Source organism: Chionomys nivalis, chromosome 11 (assembly GCF_950005125.1).
Source record: "Chionomys nivalis chromosome 11, mChiNiv1.1, whole genome shotgun sequence".
Taxonomy (NCBI): Eukaryota; Metazoa; Chordata; class Mammalia; order Rodentia; family Cricetidae; genus Chionomys; species Chionomys nivalis.
Window position 1 is genome coordinate 67,323,515 of NC_080096.1, and position 16,090 is coordinate 67,339,604.

Sequence of the window (16,090 nt, forward strand, 5' to 3'; positions counted from 1 at the left end):
ACTGAACCCATCCTCCTTTGGTATGACCAAAGTATCACACCACTCTCCTTCAGTATGACCCCTACCCTACTTAAGTGTGGCTTCTCTCATTCAGTATGATACTACCTTCACTCAGTACAACCCCATTTTAACAGATATCTTGATGTAGGTTTTTATTTAGAAATATGGTTCCAAGTATGTTAGGACTTAAATTACACCTTCATGGGAGAGCTGCAATGTAATCTACAGCAAATCATTATTATTTTCAAATTGCCCATAATGCAAACTAATTGTTTAGGGAATTAATTTACCTAAAGTCAAAAAGCCAATCATGCTGAATTGGGTTTAATATCAACAAAGTAAATGAATGACTCCATGTGTCCATGTGTTGCTTAGTGGATTATCTTGAAACTACAAAAAAAAAAAAAAAACCCAACAAAAACATATGTGACATCAGACTACTTGGACTTTGAACACAGAACACAATGTGCTTGATCAATTTAATGATGATGCATTGTACACAACACTGAGTGACATCTTAGATTCATGGAAGGCATCAAAACTCGTTGAAAAAGTCAGAATAAATTATATATGTATAATAATTCACACAGATATAAGTGTAGGTGAAATGAAAATTCTAGAAAGGACACGAAGAGAAGGTAATATTAGGTGATAAAGAATGAAAAATGGAAAAAAGATAGATGGTTTATAAAATCGAAATCGATGCTGGGTGTGGGGGAGGCAAGAGTCAGGAAATAATAGTGCTAGTTAACAAAATATAACAAAACATAACAAAACACTTAGCTGAAAAGTTTCATAATGACATCTAACATATTATAGACTAATTTTTAAAACATGAACATTTTAAAGGATGTACAAAGGACGGCGTGAATTAAAAAATTAGCAATAAGAGAAACCAACCTAGAATTCAAAATCACCTTGGGAATATAATAAATTGATTTATGTATGCAATTCCTGTGAAATATATATTATATATGTAATACATTTTAATGTATATTATTTATATTTTTTGGAAGTCCAATTATAGAGTATCTCTGTAAAGAGGATATTTTTGTTTTGTTCTTTTTTTGTTTTTTAGTTCAATGTTTTCCTATTAATGTTGGTTTAATAACAGCTCTAGCAAGCATTGTTTTGATTGCTTTACTCTGTGGCTATAAGTATATGTGTTTTATATTTTCATTCAAGAATGAGTCATTCTAGTGCATTTAGAGAGAGGGAACACAGCGCTCCGAAGTCATACAATAAATGAGCTGCAACCTCACTCTTAACAAGTAGCATGTTTCCTAGAACTCTGTCTCTAAAGCTATTGTCATGTTTCTTAACCTTCCTTCATGGTGTCCCCTGAGAAAATGACTACCTGTTCATCAATCGGGCTTTATTTTATTTAACATATTAATATTAATATAATTAATAAAAAATAAAAAAAGCATTTTTATTTAATATTTGGGGTGATGGTAGAATAAAGCAGAAACTGGGATTTTGTAGAGAGGCTATGGGACAAGGGATGGATGTTTAAATGATAGAATTAATGGGAATGTTCCTTTGATCCCTGAGTCCCACATGTCCTTCGATACTGCCAAGTGATCTTTTCTTCCTAATGATTTTCCTCATCTTAAGATTTCTGTTGGATGGTCAGAAATGTCCCAAACTCAATATTCTCAAAACTTTGCTAGAAAGCACTGTATTTGATAAACATGTGATTAAAATACCAATGTCTGTGGGTAATCTTGGGGCTTTACAGTACATAGATTACGGAAAGTCAGTTTCGTTTATGCTCTGATTTAGCAAACCCTCCCCAAGACTTGCTACAGGGCTTTCAGTGGAGTCTTTGATGCAGGACAGCGTACACAGAGAGAGAGCTTAGAACTAGGTTTCCTGAGCAGAGTTTTGGTAAGATCATGATTTGTTTACGTCTGACACAAGAGACTCTATTAGTTTTCTTCTAATGAATCCATAGAATAGAAGTTTAATCTCATTATTTGCAACTATGTTTTAATTTCTTTGCTGATGAAGTAAAGAAAAAAGAAAGCATCTTCTTTTTACAGTGATTGTCATTTATATTCTTTTGTTTTTGAGCATTGTAATGATAGTTGTACATGAGTACATAATTGTAGGAATAAAATTACACTTTTCAATGATCATCACTTTTGATTTCATTTAGAGTATGCCTTAGGGAGAGGGATAAGAGATATGACATGTTAGTAAAACTGCAATTTGCATTAATAACAGTTGGTAAAACAGGGTACTACTGCTAAATCAGTTTTTTATTTAATCATATAAGGCCTCATTTTGCCAATTAGAATTCCCATTTCTGAATCCATAAAACTATTGTCTATGAAATTCTGTGTAAGTAGTTTCACATATGTGAGATAACATATGAGTACATTTTACTTCATACAGGCAATGAGATGAGATGTATTTGCTTGTTACTTGAATTTCTCTTAGCTTTTTCTAATGCCAACTGAATGCAACTCCTTCATTATGTCTTCTTTCTTTGTAAGTGGACAAGGGGGAATTAGGGCAACAAGTAGTCAGTCTAGAGCTGTTCAGAGAGCTAACACTCCTAGCTGTTGTCTTATAACATTTCAAGTGAGTATCAGAGTGTTAATGCAGGATTCTTCCTGAGGCCTACATTGCTCAGAAAAAATTTGTAAAACAGAGAAATGATTTATTAGAAGGTCACACATTCTCTGCTGCTTCATGTATACTTGAGATTCTATGCAGGCCATTGCTTTGTTATGGATTCATAGAGGAATCAAGACTATTAACAATGATTGATCTGATAATAACATCTGATAATGATATCCAGTGTTAGATTATATTATAGTCACTGTACTCAGAGTTTAAGGGATCAATAAATAAAACCACATTCTTCCCTTCCTGAACTTGCAATCAATTCAGTATTAAGACCCAGAAGGCAGTCAATAGGTAGTTTTATTATAAAGATTATTGGAAAATACAGATTCAGAAGTGTGGGTACTATAACCAAGTGCCCCACCAGTGAGGTAAGCAAAGTGCCCAGACTAGTCATCAGTGTAGCTGGACAGCTGTCTAGCAGCACTGAGTTTGTCCCTTTGCTGAAAGGTGTCAGTGGTACTGACAGAGAGATGAGGGCTGGAAGGCACTGAGAGCCAGAGGGTGTGGAGCTGGATGAGCCCAGGGACTCTGCAAGTCTCTGAAAGGCCAGGTATGCTATTCTAATGAAGGTCCTATTGGGAAAATGATAAAAGAGGGAACAGATGGATGATTCTGCTCACGGTCTTCTGGCTAGAGACTTTCTTAGCCTGTTAGGATTTAACATAATACTAACTTCTCTGGTCTAAAGTTAGTCCTGCACATGTTGTCAATTATGATTAAAATATGATACATAAATAAATAGGGCTATAATATAAAAAGTCTATGAACTGCATGATTTTATTAAAAGCCTCACTTTAACTTAAAAGGACGATTAGCCTTAAAGTAAAAATTCCTAATTAGATTCCAAGATTTTATAGTTCAAAATTAATGTCTGTTTGCTTATCTGGCCAGCTGGGTATCTACACTGGTTACTGATGATAACAGGTGAGTTAATTGTCTCTCAGTGAAAACGTTGTAAGTCTTCCATATTCAATGTCTCAATGCTCCACTCTACTGAGGTAGACAACACCTGATTTTCTTTGTAGGTTCTTTATTTACACACACACACACACACACACCTCATTTACCATATCATCATAAAATAAGTTAGATGCCATCTCAGATGTTTGTTCCCTCTTCTCCCCTTTTAGCTCCTATTGCTGCTCTGAATTCTGACTGCCTCAGTTCTAAGCATCCATACTAATACCTATTGTTATAGCTCACTGTCAGAACATGGTATAATTTACTTAACACATTTATGAAGCTTTGTTCTTTGAAAATTGATTTTTAGTCATAATGGTTGTTTGTGAACATTCATGCAAATTTACAATATTATTTAGTCTATATGAGCTTTACATTTTAAAATTACAATCTGATTTATTCTTTGAGAATTTCAGCAAGGGGTAGGGTCTTATGAGTACCTCCACCAACTTCTAAGTTGAGATCTAAAATATTAGTGGCCAAGTATCAGGGTCTATTTTTAAAGATTTTAATATTACTTTATTTTAAATGATGTCTATGTGGGGTGTTAATTGAGGAATCCAATAACCCTGGAACTGGAGTTATATATAGGTGGTGTGAACTGCCAAATGTAAATGAATGGAACCGAACTCAGGTTCCCAGAAAATGCAGTACAGCATACAACAAGCTCTTAATTGTTAAGTTATCTCTCTAGACCCCAGTTTTTAAAGCATAATGTTAAGAGTAAGTGCATCTTTATTAACATACTATGTTCAGAAACTCAAGTTTAGAAACCACAATAATCCTCTATGTTCTTCAATAAAGCCTAGATTCAGCAATGAGTGCTAGAAAGAAAATATTCCTTGGCAGACATCCTTGCTGAGATGTCAGGCAGTACATGCGAATCTGTGAACTCCAGTTGTGAATCCAAGCAATAGCCCTAGTATTGTAGTCAATCACAGCTCTTTTGACTAAGTCTTAGGGGAAACAAAACCCACACATATTCTCTCTTCTCAAAGACCATTGTTTTGGAATATTTGAACCACTGCACTAACCTTAGAAAGAGGTAAATGATAGATTCAGTCACAGGTTTAATCTGGTGTGGTTTTTGTTTTGTTTTGTTTTGTTTTTTTATAACGTGTGGTATGTTCAGTGTCTTTTAACCCCTGTGCCGTATTGAATAGGCATAATATCTCATGGCATGGGTGTGTTGAATAGGTAACCTATGTCATGGTATGGCATCAACTTGTATGTATATTATGCTCTGTGTTACATTGGCTGAACTCTCTAACTCTAAATCTAGGGGAGAATGAGCACAGGAAACCTGCATTCTTACACAGTTCTTCCTTGAACTCTTTATTTATTTGTTTGAAGGCACCATGAGTCTGTCCAGCAGCTGTTGATAGTTTTATATGTGAAGCCCCAAGTAGACTGTGAGATCTCCAGAATGTTCTTTCCTTCTTTTCTTGCTACTCCATTAGTGCCATCAGAAATGTCTTTATTTCCTGTTTCTTTGAGCAATAGACATGACCCTGGTGTTCTCTTTCATACTCTTATTCTCTTATTGACAGCTCGGAGGCCTAAAATTGAATGTTTAGCTCTTTAACCAATTAGACCTCTAGAGCAGAAGGAGAGAAACAAGACAGATTGTAGGTTCTGACTGTGGTGTTTTCTTTGTCTCCTAACTTGCTCTGTGCTTTAGACATTTGTTTTGGCAGAATGCATCTCTAGATGTTTCTTCCGACAGTTAGAGGATAAATGCATACTATGCCTGTCAGAAAAAAGATACTTTCAAGGACACCTTGTCTATCTTCATATTCTGAGCTGCTATTGTGCCCATAGTTGCAGCTTCCTGTTGTGAACTGCTGGCAGTTAGATCCTGTGTATTGTACTGTTCCTCTACTTCTCTGAAGATGTCTCTTATCCAGTGTCTCATTCAACGTTTCACAGTTTCTTATAGCTGAGTTAAGCATCTTATAAAGTACCACGACTGAGACAATGCCAATTTATGTTGCTCAGTTGACGAAACTTTTAAAATCTCTACTGTTCTTCCTGTTTCCCTTTCAGTTCTGTCCAGATTCTGGATGTGACTTCTGCTCTGAGTCCCGAGGTATTTTTCCCAATGAGTTTATTTTTTCCTGCCTTGACAAACCCGCACCTGTCCTTGTGCCTCTACCACGTGTTCGGTCTTTGAGACCTTTGTACTATGCTTCACTTAAACACAAACAATTTTAAGGTCTGGTAACAATTCCATTGGTCTTCTACTTTAAATAAACATATGCTTGGCCTGGGAATACTTATTGTTTCAATTTTTTGTTTGCTAATTTACTCTTTAAGTTCACAACTTCTCTATTTAGAAAACCTTTGACTTCTCGTTTAATTTATCTTCTTTCTTTTCACCCACATTCTCAATTTCATTCTGAGGCCCAGTTCAAAAATACCAGAGTTTCTTTTAGATCCTCAGAGTGAACTTAATGTCTCATAACAAAGTATTCACGCCTGAAGCTTCTTTAAAAATTGTTTAATCTTTTGGGCTCTATTTTCTCCCTCAATCAAAGAAGATGACTTGTTTTCTTTATGAGTATCTACATTTTAATTTGTTTCATCACTATTAAAACATAGTATACTGTGGTTAAAATTATTCTTTTGATCTTTGATTCACAAATCTAAATATAATTTACACTCCAACTGAATGATAAAGGCTCAGTTGAACTGACACATAATCTAATAAAAATGTTTGACTTTCACAGGTTTTTTTTTCTTTAAAGGCTGCTTAGCAGAATAAAATGTGGGAGAGAGAGTGTCTTAGTCTCTCTTCTTATTGTTATGATAAAATATCCGGAAGAAAACAACTTAAGAGATAATATAGTTTATTTTAGCTCACAGTTCAAGGGGTAAGATAATGCAGCGGGATGTTGAAGTAACCATTCACATTAGCCATCATCAAGAAACAGTGAAGTCAATGCATACATGTTGCTCAGCTCCCTTTCCATTTATGCAGTTCTTGATGTCAGTCTTGTAGTGTCCCACTTAGCAGGAGCACTTCTTCCCACTTCCATGAGCATAATCAATACAATCGTCTGCAGCAAAGGTCAGATCAGAGATCCATGTCCCAGATGATTCTAGATGTGTCAAGTTGATTGGCACCATCCCTCACGGAGAACCAATCCCTGAATGACCTCATCACAATTTATGAAAACTATTGTGCATAGAAAAGAGAGTCATTGTAAATTTTAATAAGAGAGATGTCTTGTAGATCAAAGGTGTTTATAACGAAGCTGGAGCCCAAAATGTAGACAGAGAATACACTGTGACCTGTGGGAAAGATCAACACTATGCTGTTAGGATTACAATCTTTCAAAGCTTTACTGGGGAAATGAGACCTAATAAGTTTTGCTTGTATGAATTGTGATAAAGATTATGCCCGTCTAACCTAAGAGAACACTCAGTTGCCTCTCCCTGCGTGGAAACCACAGGAAAGGACAGTTGCATAGCTTCAGCATTGTCTTTGTACATTTTTTCTCATATACATCGAATTCTATCCAGACATTGCTCTGGAAGTCAGAATGTTTTTTGGTAGAGACAGGCAGTGAGAATGGGGAAACTGAACAGAATGATTTTTTCCAAGTTTCCATTTCATGTTCTCCATTATGTTTGTGGAAGGGAGGAAATGTTTCTTGCCCTATTTACTTTTTTCAGATAGAAATGTAGTCCTTGTTTTACCTCTAGAAAGGACATAGATTATGAACCAAATAAGTCAGAATTACCAAATTCATTTTTCAAAATGAATGTGGAAATTGGGTTGTTTGGGGATGCATAGATGTAAAGGAGATTTGGGGATGGAAGAGAAGATGGGGAAAAAGAATCAATAAAAACTAATACTAATACCACGTATGCTAATTTTAATATTAAATAAATGAATTAATATTAAAAACAGTACTTTCAAGATTTTCAGTTATAAGACTTACCTCTTATCAAATCTTTGTAAAACCAAATGAGGTATCATACATGGTGCAAGTGCTGAAGAGATGAAGAGGCTTCCAAAGCAAAGAAAGATTTAAGTAGGAAATGTCAGACTAGGTTCTCACCATTACCTAGGTAGATTCTCAACAGAGTCATGCCACTGCGCTGGAAAATCTGAGTCTGCATCCATTTCCGTGTGACCCTGTATAAACTAATACCTTGTTTGGTTAAATCGGTTTGTCGTCCATAGAGGCAAGAATATTATGTCATTATTTCACTTGTTGCATTAAATACTTAGTAGAACAATTTACTCATCAACGGCATGGAGAAAATTGGCCAGGAAATCACTTTGTCTGAAGCAGAATGGAAGCTGTTAAGCACTGTGTCATTTGTGTAACCAGTTGAGAAAGTAAATATTTACTTAGCAGGAAATTGTTGCTTCCTGGTTAGGCTTTAGGCAACCAATGGGAACCATGGTCTAGTTCAGCACACTAAGCTCTAATAAGGGCAAATCTAATGTTTCCATGGGAAACCTATGTGTTATAATGTGTAAATGGAATGTTCCTCAAAGACTCATGTATTTGTACACTCTGTGTCCTGCAGATTGTGCTATTTTAAGAGTATGTGTAACTTATAGAAGGTAGGATCTAGCTGAGGGAGTGAATAACTGGGGAGCAAGCCTTGAGTTCATAGCTAGTCCCACCTCCTGCATTGTTGTTGTTGTTTTGGTTCACACATCTGGGTGGGAGCAAGCAGCCTCTAGCTTCTATGGCCAAGCCTTGAACTGTTCTTGGAGTTGGGTTTTCCTCGCCTTGACAGACTATACCCTCAAACTGTGAGCCTGCCTACTGCATTCATAGTGGTAACAGAAGTAGCTAATATTCTCTGCAAACTTTACTTCCATTAGGTTGCCAAGGTGTCCATCTCATTCAAATGACAGATACAGCACAGTGTTGCATCCCTTGCTCTTTTTCATTAGAGTACACGAGGAAAGTTAATTACATCATGATTGAAAGTAGGGGCCCTGGGTTTAAATTCCCATGCTGTCACATGCTACCTGTGTGACTATAAATACATTGTTCAACAGCTCAGTGTTTCATTTTGGGCCCTTTATATAAATGGGCAGTGATAGTAATAGAGTAAAATATGATTATATAACAGAGTGGGGCCAGTTGTATTGCTTTACTCAGTGAAGTCAGGTAATAGAGAATTAAAAAATAAAAATATTTGATGATTGCAATTATCATCAAACTTGGTTTATTAAGCAATTTTTAAAATTTGATCCCATAACAATCACTAATAACACTTTGAAGCCAGAAAGGTAGAATTGTATAGTCTTCTACTCAACATTTTACTACTTCAAAGCACTTAATTCCTAGGGCTAACCATGGCAAGGAACAGGACACTTTTGCAAGCAAAGAATATTTTTTTTCTTATTTCAGGATGTGTCTGGTCTTTTTGCATTATCATTATTATTGCTATTATTATTATTATCATTATTATTATTATTTTCGAGACAAGATGTCTCTGTAGCTTTGGTGCCTGTCCTGGAACTAGCTCTTGTAGACCAGGCTGACCTCCAACTCACAGATATCCACCTGCCTCTGCTTCACAAGTGCTTGGATTAAAAGCATGAGCCACGACTGCTTGATTACATTACTTTTAGAATCTCCCATGAATAAAGAAAAAAACCACAATGAATCTCACTGGTTATCTTTACTTACTTTGAAATCAGAAACTAAAACATTTTCTCCTCAGGACTCACTCATGAGAACAGTGGGTTAAAGCTTCAAATGTAAAACATCATCATTTGGAGCAATTTCAATGCTTCCTCATCTTCCAGGACTGTCTCCAGGAATGTCACCTCACATTTAGGTGTTTATGAGTCACTTTGTACAACACTGTGCACAAGACTGGCTGTGAACATCAAGAGCTTCATGATTTTTTTTCTCTGTGTATCTAGTTCTTCTAGACACCTGCATTCCTACTTTTTATAGAGATAAAAACATTGAATTTTCAAGAACTCTCTCCACAGAGAGGTTGAAAAAAAGCGTACTCGTTTCCCCAATGTGTATTCTCAATGAAATACGTAGAAACTGAATACAAGAGCACCCTCTTTCTCATTATTTTCCATATAACATGGGCACTGTCTTATAGCAGGTGCTAAGGGACTTAGCTCAGTACAAACACACTCTGAAATCCACCAAAATTGTTAACAGCCTCGGGGTGCTGTGTTAGACATGCAGCAGATGGAATTGCCTAGAGAAACATGGGCACAGAATTGCATGTTTAAGGGATTTTTACAGTGTTTCCCTCAAACAGAACTAAACATGCCTTAGAAAGAAGTAAGTGGAACAGATTATTAAAGTTATTTTAAAAGCAATGAAACAAACCAGAAAGATGATGATGTGATTACTACAAAATATAGATTGTATAAATCAAAACAACAAACTCTATACAACTTTACACTTTGTCAAAGAATAAATCACCTGAATTGTTTTATCTTCAGATTATTAAGTTAGAAACCATCATTATTTCTCATGGCAGTTAAAATGAGAGAGAGAGAGAGAGAGAGAGAGAGAGAGAGAGAGAGAGAGAGAGAGAATAATCACTATGTTTCACAAGATGACCTCAGAGTCACCACATTGCTCAAGGTGACCCCATATTACCTATGAGACTTTGAATGACTTCAGGGTCTCTATGAGGACCTGGATAACCTGACATTCACTCTGAGGCCCTATTTATTCATCAACTTATATTATTCCTGCCATTCCCTTCCCTGGGATTAGATGACAGATGTATTATTCCCACTATGTTAGAATGAAGATGTAGGCTTTTACACCTGTTGGCTTTATGTGACCTGTTTGGTGATGTGCCCTTCCTTTACTTTGGTAGCCTGGGCCTACTACAATGCTGTGGTTGCAATTAGAACTCAAAGGAATGAAATATGATTCATCTGAATGAGGAGATTATGATGAGATATCACTAGCACCATGCTGAGACATGAGGTTGAAAGACCGGGTGTGTGAGGGTGCTCTAACACAAGAGAAAGACCGACATTCAAGTGGAAACATGAAGAATTTTATGGTGAAGAAAAAGTTTGTGTTACATATTAATATGAGAGAGAAAGAAGAAGCTGGTGCAGTGTTATTATAAGTCTTTACAATGATAAGGCTGAAATAGACAGGGGTTGTATTATTCTTCTTCCATAAGAGTTGTCCACCGTTAATTCTGTCTCTGTACTCAAACCTTGTTTCTGTGCTTTTCTTCCTTTCAAAGGAACGGAAACATGAAAAGCTTGCCTTTTCTTAAATATCTAATTTTCTGCTTACCACACACAGCAGGCACACGTAGTTATTGGCTGCTGTCCCGTGCTGATGGCCATGGTGAATTTGTGTTTCTCTTTGTATCAGAACAGAGCAGAATGAAGAACACTGATTATGTGTGACACTCTCTTGTAGTCTCCAACTTTGTTTCTTTTTTAAATTTCCAATGAGCTTTGTTTATTATGTTTTTTTTAAACATCTATTCATTAGATGTAGCTGATCCCCTGTGTGTTTGTGATAGGATATTATTTTTACTCCCCCATGCTTTGTCTACAAATTTAGTTTTAAGAATGAAGAATGATAAATCTGTTTCTGTAGTCTCAGCTTTCTATTGAGCTCCAAATGTATATGACTAGGTGACTTCAAGAACATTTGCTCCAGAGAAGCAATAGTTTCTCAAACTGCTCTACCAAATTCTAAGAAGGTTTTACCTAAATTAACAGCATCCCCACTCTTATTGGAGAATTTATTTTCTTCCATGTCTTCAAATTTCTCAGGATAAAAAAAATTAAATTGTTGTCAATTGACCTTCACATGTTTGTCAGATGTTCATATTTTTATGGCATAAATTTGTAGAAGGTGGACGGCTTATGCCCATTGTAGTACCTGTGATTTACCCTGTATGGGATGGACATTCTTCATAGGAAGAACTACATGATTTTCTCTGAGAAAGCCGAGAATTTGTACTAGTGAGCTTTTGGCCCATGCATTTCTTTGTTCCTGGTAAAATTATTTGTTCTTGTGTTGTCAACAATCAATGAAACAATGGTGCAGTTCCATTAACTTCAAACAAAAGAAACAAAGGTGCTAATTGCTAGAGGAAAAATGTAATCACTTCCAGATAACAGTTTCTATTGAACAAGAGACCACAAAAATTCAAAATTTCTGTGTGTTTATCAGAGTCTTACACAAATTTCAAAGAGTCCAACAGAAAAAGATAAAGAAAACACTGAGTAATAATAGGATTTTACAGCCTGCAGTTCACTTCTAACGGCCTCCTGAACATGATGAACATATTTAGTAAAATTTACATCTCTAGGAAAATAAATATGTAGCTTTAGGCTACTTGTATTCTTCAAATGTACATTGATATCTTATAAAATTGACCAATGCTGGGTTATAAAACTAATTTCAAAATACTCTAGAAAAATGACCACTGAGTATTATATAAAAATTAACTCATGCTAAGAAGCTCTCCAGACATGGAAAAATTTTCAAACACCAACCTGACAATATTTGGAGACACACACAAATTTAAATGCAATGTTCTATGAGCATAAAATCATTTTGAGAGAGAACCTGAGCTTCACGCACACGGTTGTGGGACAAAGGAGGTAGAAACTCAATATGAGTCTCAAGAAGTTACAGAAAACACAATACATGTAACAAAAACATAGAAAAAGAAAAGCAATATCAAACCCAGGCAGTAACAAAATGAAATATGTTCTAGAGGACCTGCAGAGCATTCTGTACAGGGATGCAGTTCTACAGCTGATCACTTGGCTTCATCTTTGAGGCATTGTGTCCAATCCTAAACATTAACACAAATAATCACGAGGATATACAGTAGAAGTGGGAGAACTTGATTCAGCCATACACATATGTGACAGTTGTGTAGCTTGGTCTTCTTGTGAAACACCTAACAGTGGGTACAAAAGCCATCGATGATTTCTCTCCTGGCTTTTGGGACCCTGGTCCTCATACTGGATTGCTTTCACCAGCCTTAATACATGTGGAGGTACCATGTTTGGTTGATAACCATAGTTATCCCCCTTTTCTAAACACAAATGAAGGAGGAGTAAATGGGTCGAGGGAGGCAGAAGGGAGTTGGTGGGGAAGGACTTGAGGAGAAGAGAGAGAGGAAATAGTGGTGTGGCTGTAAAGATAAACAAATAAATAAATATTAAAAATAAAACTTTAACACATAATTTTATCATGGACACTTAGTTTTGAACAATAGAAAATTAATGGCATTTTATGCATCAACGAGAAATAGAAAATAAAAATGCAATGCTCGATGACATAAATGATACTTCACATGAGAATGAATACACTGAAAAAAAAAGGACCTCCATATAGAACATTCTATTACATTACTGGGATACATTGAGTGATCAACAGTGAAAGGAAAGTCATGGAGAGATACTCAAAGTCATGTCTGGCAAGAGCTCTATGCTCTACATATTTAAACAATGTAAAACAACAATGATCAGAAATTCTGAGCCAAAAGTGTATTTGAGCACAAATTTCTCTAAGAAATATATAAGAATAAATAGAAAAATTGTTCAATATCACTTTAGGAAAAGGTAAAGTGAAATCAATGATGTAGGACTGCTATGCATACTACAATGTATATAATATACACATCTTTAAAAAAGACACAGGTGCTAGATAAAGTAGAGAAACGGCACCCTTTATGAATTGCTGATAAAAATTGAAAACATGTGGTTACTGCAGAAGAGTTTGCCTTTTCCTCAAATAGTTAAATGCTATCATAAGCTTATATGCATGGGTACTGAAATTCTGAACATATAGAAAACTTATTCATAGTTGCTATATTCTTAACAGCTCCAGAGTAAAAACAATCAAAATGTCCTCCTCTAATGATGGAAAGGCAAAGGTACAGTAATAGTCAATGGGATATTCTTTAACCATAAAAGAAACAAAGTTCCACTGCATGCTGCCATTGACAGATCTGTTGATCCTTGTGCCATGGCGTGAGCCAGACACAACTCTCAGGGACTCTTAGAGGCAGTAATAGAGGAATGGGCCCGAGTACACTTCCAATCAGCACATTTTCATGTGATGTTTGAAGAAGATTGTGGAATTTATAGTGTTCCATGCACAACATGGTGACCATACTACAAACAACTTGTTTGAAGGTTGAATTACAGTATATAAAATATATCACAATAAAAATCACATGTCTGATAAAGAAAATTGCAAAATATAAGTCTGGTTTTATTAAATATGAAGATATTTGAAAATTACATTTTATAAAATGGTAAAATTCAGGATAATAGAATGCAAAGAGGTCTAGGAACAGAGCCCAGCATTCATGGGCATTTGGTTTTGGAAAATCAACAATTTGGCATTTTGAGAGAATTTTGTTTATTCAGATAAAATATAATAAAACTTCACCCCAACTCACAGTATTCAAAACATAATTGTCAAGTAGACTGGATTACATATGAAAGGGAAAAGAATTTATCATGTTTTGTGTTTTTTCTTATAGTAGAAATAGGGAAGACCTATGTGATTATTTTATATTACAATACTAAAACAATTTTTTTTTTTTAAAAAAAAAAAAGATGGTTCAAAATAAGTGTTGATATGTTGAGTAAGGAGCAAGCCACGGTATGGGACACAGAATGTAAGACATAAAACCAATAGAGGCCTCAATTCTAGAATATACATCTAAAAATCAATGAGAAAACCAGGAAAGAGAAAACAAAGTATTTTTCAATTAAACATGATTAAAAAATATATGAAAACCTGCTGCAACAGCGAGAAAATGTAAACTAAAAATACTCATTCGACCGGATGGCTAAAATCAAGCACAAGGACACAGGACACATACTGGTGTGGTTCCCAGGGGCATCTGCCTTTCCACTGTGACCTTGTCAACAGGATCTTGCTGTCTTGTAGCACACTCTCCTTCTGGGAGTGTCTAACAGGAATACATAATAAAAACATGCTGCTTAGGGCTGGAGAGATGGCTCAGAGGTTAAGAGCACTGACTGCACTTCCATAGGTCCTAAATTCAATTCCCAGTAACCACATGGTGGCTTACAACAATCTATAATGAGATCTTGTGTCCTCTTCTGGTGTTCAGGCATAAATGAAAGCACAACACTGTATACATAATAAACAAATTTAAAAAGAAAAACAAATCAAAACAAAAAAGAAAAAAATGTGCTGTTCCACATTACTTCACAACAAAAAAACTAAAATAATCCATACTTTTACCAATATAGGGCAATTTATAAGTTTTTGATAATCACTCATGGAACTATGACAGGTCGGTGGAGCTCAAGGACTAGGATATTTCACAAATATCCTAAGGCGGAGATTCAGCCTTGGGTTAACACTTTGGTTTTAATCACTTGGAGACCAAAACTAGGGCAAAAACTTATGCAAACACAAATCAATATATTATCTATGGTCTATTGACAGTACGCATAACTATGTAATGTTATATGATATATTCTAATTTTTGTCACTACTTGGCAGTAAATAGTCTATTTTTCATGTGAAATTAAAGTGGTCATGTGTATCTAAGGCATTCAAATCTACTATATGTACTGTATCTGGTTCCGGTAGCACAGAGCTGGCCTTAGACTTCTGTGTTGGCCCCTTTCCAGATCGCATGGGAGGTGGTCATGGATACTCACTTTGTGATTACTTTCATACACCCCCCCACACACACACATATTACATAGATGTTACTCTATTGCAACTCGGAATTCACAAAAATAACTGAAAATATGAGAAGAAAACGAAAAAAAACTGACAGCCTACATGCTTTTTGTATGATATAGACTGTCTATTTTACACAATAAAGCCAAACTGGAACCTTCCGTGAGCCCAGGTATAATCCAGGAGCCTGTATATGAATATAATAGTGAGTTTGAAGAAAGTCTTGAAAGCTTCACTTTGCCACCTTTTAGCTAACTAGCATTAAGATAGTTATCCTGACAAACTAAAAATAATCTTAGTTTACCTTTCTGATGATAAGCTATTGACATATGTTCATTTATACATATACAACCAGGCAAAACAGTGTTAACCTCTTGTCACATACATTGTATCCTCCGTTCTCTTTCACAGATATGTTTTCTTAATATTCAATATCTAAGCTTAAACTGATTTCCAAGGCAAAATGAAAAGGCTCCCATCAAATGTTTTAAAAATGAGCTCCTGTGTTTTGTAATAATAATGGCTGGAAGTTCAATATTTCTTCTCAAACACCGAGGCAGGGAGCCATATTTACAAAAGCCCTCTCTGTTTGCCGTTTCCTTCACACAAGACAACATTGATAAAACCTTTGCACCCACACCAGGTGCCAGGCCTTCTCTGGGGAATTTCTGCTGCCTGGATACTGCCTTTTATTTGTACTTCAAACACCTTTGAAAAATAAAGGCTGATTTAAATACCATTTGAAAATTTAAAGCCTTTTCTTTTATTTTGTTAAAATGCCTTCCTTGGATTTGCTTTGTCCAAAT

General features: G+C 35.7%; 1 protein-coding gene across 31 annotated transcripts in view; it reads left to right on the plus strand.

The window, feature by feature from the left end:
• Positions 1-16,090, plus strand: part of Ptprd (protein tyrosine phosphatase receptor type D) — a 2,217,081-nt gene that overhangs the window by 817,675 nt on the left and 1,383,316 nt on the right. The gene's annotated exons all lie outside the window — the stretch shown is intronic.